General features: G+C 38.4%; 1 long non-coding RNA gene across 1 annotated transcript; it reads right to left on the reverse strand.

The window, feature by feature from the left end:
• Positions 1-7408: 7408 nt before the first annotated feature.
• Positions 7409-9545, reverse strand: LOC141623171 (uncharacterized). The gene is made up of 2 exons (XR_012533224.1): positions 9490-9545; positions 7409-9258 (listed from the first exon to the last, which is right to left on the reverse strand). It is a non-coding gene; the product is annotated as an uncharacterized LOC141623171 (long non-coding RNA).
• Positions 9546-9861: the final 316 nt, after the last annotated feature.

The raw sequence follows: 9861 nt of genomic DNA on the forward strand, positions 1-9861 counted from the left end.
TTCATTGAGAGATTGGACCCAACATAACCACTTGACCGAGTGCGAGTACTAACTCGACCGAGTAAGCAGTCACTCGATCTAGTGGACCCTTGACTCGACCGAGTGGACCCAATTCCAAGAGGTGATACATTCTGGAAAAACCCGTCACTCGACCGAGTACACTCGACCGAGTAGGTTCACACGGGTTGGACTACTCGGCTAAAAGCCCTTATCTCCTCCATTTTTCATTCTTATCTTCATATATTCATATCCTCATCTCTTTCCTCACAAAAATTCCCCAAAAACCTCCATTTTTGTTCCATTTTGCTTGGGATTCATTCCATTACTCCACTTTTCTCACCTAGTTCCATTAACTGGTCAAGGTAAGCTTATTCATCCTCTTCTATCTTTTCCCCAATTTGAGTTTTCTTTAGATCTACTCTTAAATCATTTGAGGTTTGTTAACTAGTTGTTCATTTTGCTTAATTCATGATACTAGTAAGCTTTTTACACCATTATTGTTGATAAAAATCAAATTTTTGTGACGAAATTTTTTCCACCATTGATGAACTCGAAAATGGTGTTCTTGAGTCAATAATGGGATTTTGTTGATTGTTGTTGTGTCTAATTGGACAACAAAGGCTTATCTTTTGTTGTCATGAATGGATCTTGTTTAATATGTGAAAATTTCGTTTTAAAACTTCGTCTTAAGATTTCGAATTCTCGACAAGTCATGCCCAAATTTTGATTTTTCATGAGTAAAACTTAGTGTAATTGCCTTATAAGACTACTATCTTGGTTAACAATGTAGTATGCGGTCTCAAAATGAAACAAATTTCGTCTTAAAACTGGGTGAAATTTTCCGGCTTCTCTTAAAAACCCTCATGAATAAGGTATTTTTGTGTCTTAAGGATGGTTTTACTATGTTGTTGGATTGTAAATTTTATAATTGTTGCTATTTCATAGGTTGAATTAAGGAAAATTTTGTCTTAGAAGATGAGTGGTCAAAATTCTTGAAAATCCGACACTAACCATGTCAAAATTTTAATTTTCATGTTTACTACTTGGGTTGCTTGCTCATGACTTCTCAAAAAATTCAAACCATGATGCTTGAAATAGCCTTACACTTAAAATTTGTCCGACTCAAAGACTTTAAAATGGCAAAAGAAGCATTTCACTTGCCCGGATTTCTTTTATATTGTATCAAAGTAATTCTCATTTTATCGAGTTTAACAAATTAGGTTGATGACAATAACATGTAACCTCTTAAGTAAGACCTTAAAGTGTGAAAATTTTCAAAGCTTGGGCAAATGGCTAATATGGTAAGAGTCTAGTGTAGTGTGTCATGGTTGAGTCCACATTGGAGTAGTTAGATGATGAACAAGAGTAGTACATGTAGTTAAAGTCATGTTTTAAAACCTTATTATATCACAAGAATTTTTAATTTCCGGAAAAGAATTTGCAACATGAGAAAACTTTGAAAGATTGGTTAAAATACAAAGAGAACTATATGGGAAACTTCTTTTACTTATCATCCACCAAATTTGAGAAATGGAGAAACTTTCCATTCATATCCAAAATTGGCTTCAAATTCTTACCTTTTCCACTCCATATCTCGTGTATGATTTTCTCTTGTATCATGTCAAGGAGCACTAGAACCGGCCGTGGAAGGAATGCTCGCCAACCTCAACAAGAGGCACCGCCCGCTATCACCCTCCCGGGCTACCCGTCGATAGCCTTTGGGAGTGAGGAGCACCGGAGCAATTTTGAGGTCCTAACCACTAGGAGGATGGCCCCGACCAAGTGCACATCGTTAAGTACCTTGGAGGCCGTAGGGATAGAGAAGGAAGTGTATAACATCTTCACAGTTCTCGGGTTGGAGGGATTGTACAACTTAGAGGAGATAAGCTACCATAACTGATACGAAAATTGCGCGGAAGCGGTTTAATAAAATAACGAACAATAATTAAAAAAGATATTTGCTTCGAAATCCGTCTAGAAATCGAAACAATGGGATATTTGCGCGAATTAGACCTATAATTCGAACAATGGTAAACTATAATCAAGACCTATTGATTATAACTCAGGTCAAATTTTGAAAACGCGTCAAACAATAACAATTTTGGAATGAACGCGTCGAACCGATGTTTACAACTGTAAACGAAAAACTCATTGTTTTTTATTCAATAACTCAATCTATCTGATAAACAATACATTAGACCTCCTTATATAGGAGTTAGAAACCAACCTAGCTAACCTAAAACACAATCTGAAACTTACTTAAAACCGTCTTGCCTTATTCTGTTAACTAGGAGATAAAATAAACTAATAATAATCTCTAATTAGGAAATAAACTAGTCCTAATGATTTATGGAAAACTTTTATTTTGTATCATACTCCCTTCCTTCAAAAGAATCGTCTCGATTATTAGAACCATGAAATCCACCGGGATCGAATACAATCCTAGCAAATTCAGATGCAAAATTGACTAAGAACATGAAGTTATTCGTGAAAATCATTGCTCTCCTTTTCAACTCGTCATCTTCAATGCAGCAGCCTTCAAGCTTATCCATCTTTTGCCATATGTGCTCGTGCCTTCCACCCCACCACCCTCCTTGCACAAGTCTTGAAATTCTACCACCAACCACTTCAGTTTTACATTCAAACTCCGTCCCTTCAAGAATTCTTCCAAGCTTGTCTTCTTGATGATTATCAAAAGAAAAAATAACAAATATTGTAACTCGAAGATCAATAACTTCCACTAGCTCCTCCTCATCATAATCGTCGTCAAAAATAGGAGGTGATGTTGGATCAAACTTAACATTCTCCTCGTAGGTGCTTTGTCTTGAGAACACTCCAGACATGTCTTCTTTTTTTCCCCTTCTTTTTCAGTTTTTTTTTTTTTTTTTTTTTTTTTTTCCGCGGATGAACAGTACCACGCGTGAACAGTAACTTTTTTTTTTTGTAAGCGTCACGCCTTGAATAACAAGTTACTAGAAACTTGTTCCTGAGATGCAAAACCGATTAACCCTCAAGCTACCTGCTTGATTTTAACCCTTGAACTCCAATCACAATCAGAAATTCAACTAACAACTTGGCTTTGACACACCTAGGACAGTCTAGATTTAAGGAAATCAAGAGCCGAAGCTCTAATACCACTTATGATACGAAAATTGCGCGGAAGCGGTTTAATAGAATAACGAACAATAATTAAAAAAGATATTTGCTTCGAAATCTGTCTAAAAATCGAAACAATGGGATATTTGCGCGAATTAGACCTATAATTCGAACAATGGTGAACTATAATCAAGACCTATTGATTATAACTCAGGTTAACGTTTGAAAACGCGGTAAACAATAACAATTTTGGAACGAACGCGTCGAACCGATGTTTACAACTGTAAACGAAAAACTCACTGTTTTTTATTCAATAACTCAATCTATCTGATAAAAAATACATTAGACCTCCTTATATAGGAGTTAGAAACCAACCTAGCTAACCTAAAACACAATCTGAAACTTACCTAAAACCGTCTTGCCTTATTCTGTTAACTAGGAGATAAAATAAACTAATAATAATCTCTAATTAGGAAATAAACTAGTCCTAATGATTTATGGAAAACTTTTATTTTGTATCAATAACCTCACCCTCTAATTTTTGAGTTCCTTCACCTATGATAAGGAAACCCATGGTGTGAGTTTTAGGCTCAAGAATACCACCTTCAACTTAGGTAGTGATGCCTTTGCCGACCATTTGGGAGTAGGTAAGCGAGTTGTGGGTCACCATGATAAGGTTGAGAAAGACATGAAAGCATCAAAGTATTTTCATCTTTACACGGGTAAAGAAAAGGTTAATGTGAGTAACATGAAGACTAGTGACATCGAACACCCCGTCCTAAATATTTTCTTGCGCTCCTTGACCAACCTCCTCTGTGGGACGAAGGAATCGAGCAACCTCAACTCCACGGAGGTGTTGATCTTGAGTTCCTACCTTAACTCCCGTCGTGAAGAGCATTTCCACTTCAATGCCGTGTCTATGGTGTGTCTTGCCCTTGGGAAAATGGCCGAGTCGGACCAATGCTCCTTAGATTGTGGGGCATTGGTAACTCGGTTGGCCAAGAACTTGCTCGCTTACGAACCGGGAATGGTGGATGCACCCATGTCTAAGGGAGTTGTTTATTTTGACCTTGAGTGGTTGAAGGCTCGGTATTGGGTATTGGATGGAGAGGAGGAGAACACCTAATCTTGGAGAGTTGATGAACATTGGCATATGAAGCTCCCCGCCGGTGAAAGACTACCCCCGACTTCCCCTTTAGAAAGAGAGGGATCACTCCACCCCAAGGAACAATGGTACACCATCCCTAGTAGCCTTAATTTTCACCTTGAAGACGCTACCGAGGAACGGGAGACCCCTCCACTACCTTCCTCACCTAATGCTCCCATTGAGCAAGCTCCCACCTCGTTTCCCCGCTCTATGCCTACATCGATAGTGCCCCCACCTTATGCCGGGAACTTTGGCCAAGGCCAACCCACATTTGACTCCAATTATTCCTTGTCGTACCTTATCCACGAGTGAACACCGACCATGTGTTGAGAGACATGCACGAGGCGACAAATAACCAAGGAATATGACCCGCCCACCGCCCTAGCTTTTGGTCCGGAGACGGAGACATTTCCGGAGTCTTTAATGCCTATGGTATCCAACTATCGGATTGGGAGTTCAACCTCCCTTTCGGTGTAGGACACTTGTGTGATCCATATATGGGTGATGTCGGGATCTATTTTGGCAATGTCTTCCAAGGAGGTGGAAGTGAGACAGGAACATCTGCGGCGGCGGAAGGCATGGACCTTGATGAGGTATATGAGGAGGCGGCTCGTAAGAGACCGGAAGAAGAAGAGGAAAATGAAGAAGATGAGGAGGACAAGTAGGAGGAGCAAGCGGAAGTAGGAAGCAAGACGGTGAAGAGTCGCTCCGGGTGGGCAAAATGGGTATCAAGCATTGACATGAAGAGGAAGCCCTCCGAGTAGTGGCGATTTGATGATTCGGGACTTCTTAAGAGTTTCCTTTATCGTTCAAACTTTGAACAATTTAATTCTCGTGTTGTAAGTCGGCCATAATGCCAAGACTCGTATACCTTGTATGGTAGGACGGTATGGTGATCACCATTTGGACTCCAATGCATGTATGCTCGACCATAAGAGAACTTGGGGGCTATTAATGGCCAAAATATAGACTACCCAGTGACACTCGACCGAGTGCCCTCTTCACTCGACCGAGTGGTAGTCCACTCGACCGAGTGACCCCCTTCACTAGATCGAGTAGACCGAAAATAGACCCTAGAAACCTCTTGTAAAGACCCTCACTCGACCGAGTGACACCCTCACTCGACCGAGTTACCCACAAACTCGACATAGTCCTCCAGAATTTGACCGTTTCTAGAAATCTTAGTCCAACTATGACGTACTAGACCTTTATTTTGGACTATACCGACCTCCTAAGAGTCGAACGACAATAGGAACCACACACAGTGAACTTTTATGAAAAGTTTACATTTGATCTTTTCATTTGTTTGGGTAGTATATGAGAATAGTCAAGTTACAAGTGATCATATGATAGCGTAAAGTACATGAGAACATGTATGTATTCCGTAATAGTAGTGGATAAGTAAACAATAATGGCGAGTACATGTCACACGACGAGTACTTAACACTAGTATGAGTAGTAGTGGTTCGATACGATATGTGAATGATATGATGAATATAAAGAGTGGTTGGGCCTAGTCATGAAGTGTTTATATATATATATATATAGATAGATAGATAGAGAGAGAGAGAGAGAGAGAGAGAGAGATCATGTAACTCCCTGTTTTTTGGCTGAGTCCTTGAGTCCTAATATAGGCCTTTACATCTAATAGATGTGTGGATAAGATTAGAAAAAAAATGAAGGGTGGAGATTAAAACATATTAAAACCCTATCTCCCTCATTTGTAACCCATTCCACAGTCACAACAAACATTCTCACTTCTCTCACTTCTCTCTCTTCCTCACATCTCTTATCTCTTATCTCACATCTCACTCACCTCTCTCAACTTTCTCTCTTTCACAAAGGCGGCAGCCCACCAGGCCACCACCGTCCCACCTGCGCCGCCATTGCCACCACCATACCGACGCTACCACCACCCCATCTTCTCTATGCTCCCTCTTCTCCTGCCGCCGCCAGCCTCCTCTCCGCCACCACGTCCTATTCTTTTTTTTTTCAGATCTGAAATGGTTGTTGGCCATGCACCACAACCGCTATCTCTGTCTTCTCCCTCTTCTCCCGCCTACCGACCACGTCTGCCGCCTCTCTCCTTTTTTTTTTCCATATCTAAGATCATAAGCGTTTGGTGTTGTTGTTGGTTGTTGCGTTTTGGTGGTGGTGGATGTGGGAGATGCGGCTGGTGGTGCGTGGTGGGTCTGCTGTCTCCCTCTCCCTTTTTTTTTTCCAGATCTGAGATAATAAGTGGTTGGTGTTGTTGCGGTTTGGAGGTAGTGGTGGGACTAGGGTGGTGGCGCACTGTTGGTTGGGGTAGGAGGTGGTAGGATGGTGGTGTGGTGGTTGATGAAAAAAGAGTTATAGTCAAAAGTTACACTTTCGAGGAATAAAGTTACAAATTCAAGGACTAGAGTTACACTCGTAAGACAATAAAATTACATCTTTATTGACTAAACTTACACCTCTAGCTTAAAGTTACACTCTTGAAGGACAAAAGTTACACTTGAAAGGGCTAAAGTTACAATAGAAAAGTATATTAATTCAAAGTTTTACATCAAACCACTATACAGCTAAAGCTACGACTCCAACGACTAAAGTTACATTTGAAAGTGGTAAAGTTACACTCGTAAAAGTATATAAATTCAAATTTATACATAAAAAACACCATACGACTAAAGTTACACCTAAAACGACTAAAGTTATACTCGTAAAACAATAAAGTTACATATACTTTTGTTAAAAATACATAAATTCAAATTTTCATATACACGATGACCTTAAAAAGTAAAAATTATACTCAGAAGACTAAAATTACACTTATAAATCAATAAATTACTAAAGTTACACTCATAAAGTAGTAAAGTTACACTCAGAAAATGATTGGCTAAGAATAGGACTTAGGGACTCAACCAAATTTGTGGACTCATCAAAACCTGACACACTCTCTCTCTCTCTCTCTCTCTATCTCTCTCTCTCTCTATATATATATATATATATATATATATATATATATATATATATATATATATATATATATATATATATATATATATATATATATATATATATATATACTAATTGTTGCTCCGCGCCCTCCTGGGCGCGGTGCCCCAATTTGATTAATCGTATAAAAAATCTCGTTAGCATGTATCGTAGTGAAGTTTGATTTGCGAGTGACTTTTAATACGATTTGTGTATTACACGATGGAAAAACACTATGCATAGCACATTATGTACAGATTAGAGTTAATAACATCGTAAATAATACACAACACAACGCAAATTAGTAAAACACGAAATGGGCATAACTAACAACAAAGGCAAGAGCCTATTTACCTATATTGCTATTACACATGAAAGTAACACTTAAGTGTTTAGATAAATTGCCTAATATTACCATCATTAAGTGGTAAATTCCCACACCACCATAGACGAGACAACCCATCAGGCTACGCATCGACCTTGCTCCCATTATGTACTTGGACCGTGTACAACCCACAAGCTCGTGCCCAGAAACACCGGGGTCTTTTAGAGGGACTTCGAAAATGGTGGGAAGCTCAAAATTAACCACCTCAATATTCCTCTCACCATCTATTGTGATGGCAGCGATGGAGAGAGGGGACACGTACAACCTTGTGAAAATTCCACCACCGCTTGAAGTATAGGGAATGCGATGATCATGATGTCATGTTAATTTACTGGGAAAACGCTGCCCTATATAGGCTCCATAAGCATGCAAATCTTGTGTTTCCCAGCAATAACCTTGCGAATTCATAGAATGTTTGATCAATCTTATGTTTATATATGATTAAATGACCTCAATTCAAGCTTGGACATCTCTCTAAACTGGGCTCGTGCTCAAGCTTAGATTTTTGAGGTGATCACAAGCTCATCCAACTTTGAACTCATTGCTCGGGTATACGCCCTATCCTACAGCAAAAGAAAAATAAAGATACAAAACTTTTGAGAATAAAAATCTTTACTACCTCACTGTCATTAGATAAACAGAATACATTGCCCTCGTAACAAGCCTGTCACTATATGCATATGCATTAAAACGTGCTATGTTGTGCACTTACCAACGACGTGTCATGTACATACCACACAACATGTATTTAAACTTACTCGAAGCATATAACTTAAAATATGTCACCAGGTATATAGCTAAGCAGTCTCCCAAAACTTGCCACTAACAATATAGTACGGATTTCCATGTGCAAGTACCTCTTTGAATATTTATTTAGACGACTCTCGCTCAGGAAAAAAAATCTTACAAACTCCATTTTGTGAAGCTTTATTTGGATTGTTTTATTCTAAAATAAAATGGCTTAACTAACAATCAATGTTACCCTATTAGATTTATAACTACTCCATTTAGGATTAATAAGCACATTAAAGGCATTTACCTCTCTCTGCTCTCTTTTCGCAGTATCAATGAAACCATAATAAGCAATTAAGCGACTAAATGACGTTATAACCACCATTAAAACGGTTTAAGAGAAAAAAAAGATTAAATAGCGACATTTAGCACAAGTTTTCAATTAGTAAGTGGGTGAAAATAAGAGGAATGGTAAGAAACATTACTTGCAATATGAGATTCCAAAAAATTCGTATCTCTCTCTTTTATTCCCCCGCATCGGCGTCGTCATCATCATTGTCACTCTCTTCAACATCATCGTCGTCATCATCATCATCATCATCATCATCATCATCATCATCATCATCATCATCATCATCATCATCATCATCATCATCATCATCATCATCATCATCATCATCATCATCATCATCATCATCTATACAATCATCCTCACCACTCTGAAAATCATCATAAAAAAAAATTGACAAGTATAATGTATCTTCCTGCTTATAGTTATATGGCATCTATATATAATTACTCTATAGTTCATCCTTCGTTCAATTTAGCATGAAATCAAGAGTCTATTACCTGAAATCCTGCAACCAGTAAGGTACATTATCAACTAATAAGGTTCAGAAGCTCAACTTGTTGCTCATGTAACGAACTGCAACATTATTTTGTTTACCACAAGTAATCATTAATTTATAACTATATATCTGTTTTAGTATTGGAACAAGCTTTATTTAGAAACATGATTGCAAAAATGTCAAAATGGATCAAGTTAGAGTAACTGGTCGATACGTTTATAACGCCTCACCGAAGTTTCTCACTTAACCAAACTCACCATAAGATAAAAATTTAGTACTGAACTTGAGTAGTACATTTCCGGTAGTACCTGTTTTTCCCGGGTATGGAGTACGATGTCGTTGGTGCGGCCAAAGCTGGAGGCCAAAGAAGCGAGTTGAACAAAAACAAAATCTATTGAGAGAATTAGAATTTAATTACAGTGCTATAGAACCACAAATTCACGTTGTTCAAACCTGTGTATACAACATAAATCCGACTTACTAGTGAAATGCACAATGCTACATACATTTTTCACCAATCCAAGTGCAAGCCACATTAACCACAACTCGACAACAAGAAGATTATACAAGGATTTTGATTGGCCTTACATGTGAGACCGACTTATACTACCCTTGTTTCATATAAATTAGTCAGACACAACTACTTCAACAAGAAAGTTTCATACTTTCACTTTAAATGA

This window comes from Silene latifolia, chromosome X, assembly GCF_048544455.1.
Source record: "Silene latifolia isolate original U9 population chromosome X, ASM4854445v1, whole genome shotgun sequence".
Classification (NCBI taxonomy): Eukaryota; Viridiplantae; Streptophyta; class Magnoliopsida; order Caryophyllales; family Caryophyllaceae; genus Silene; species Silene latifolia.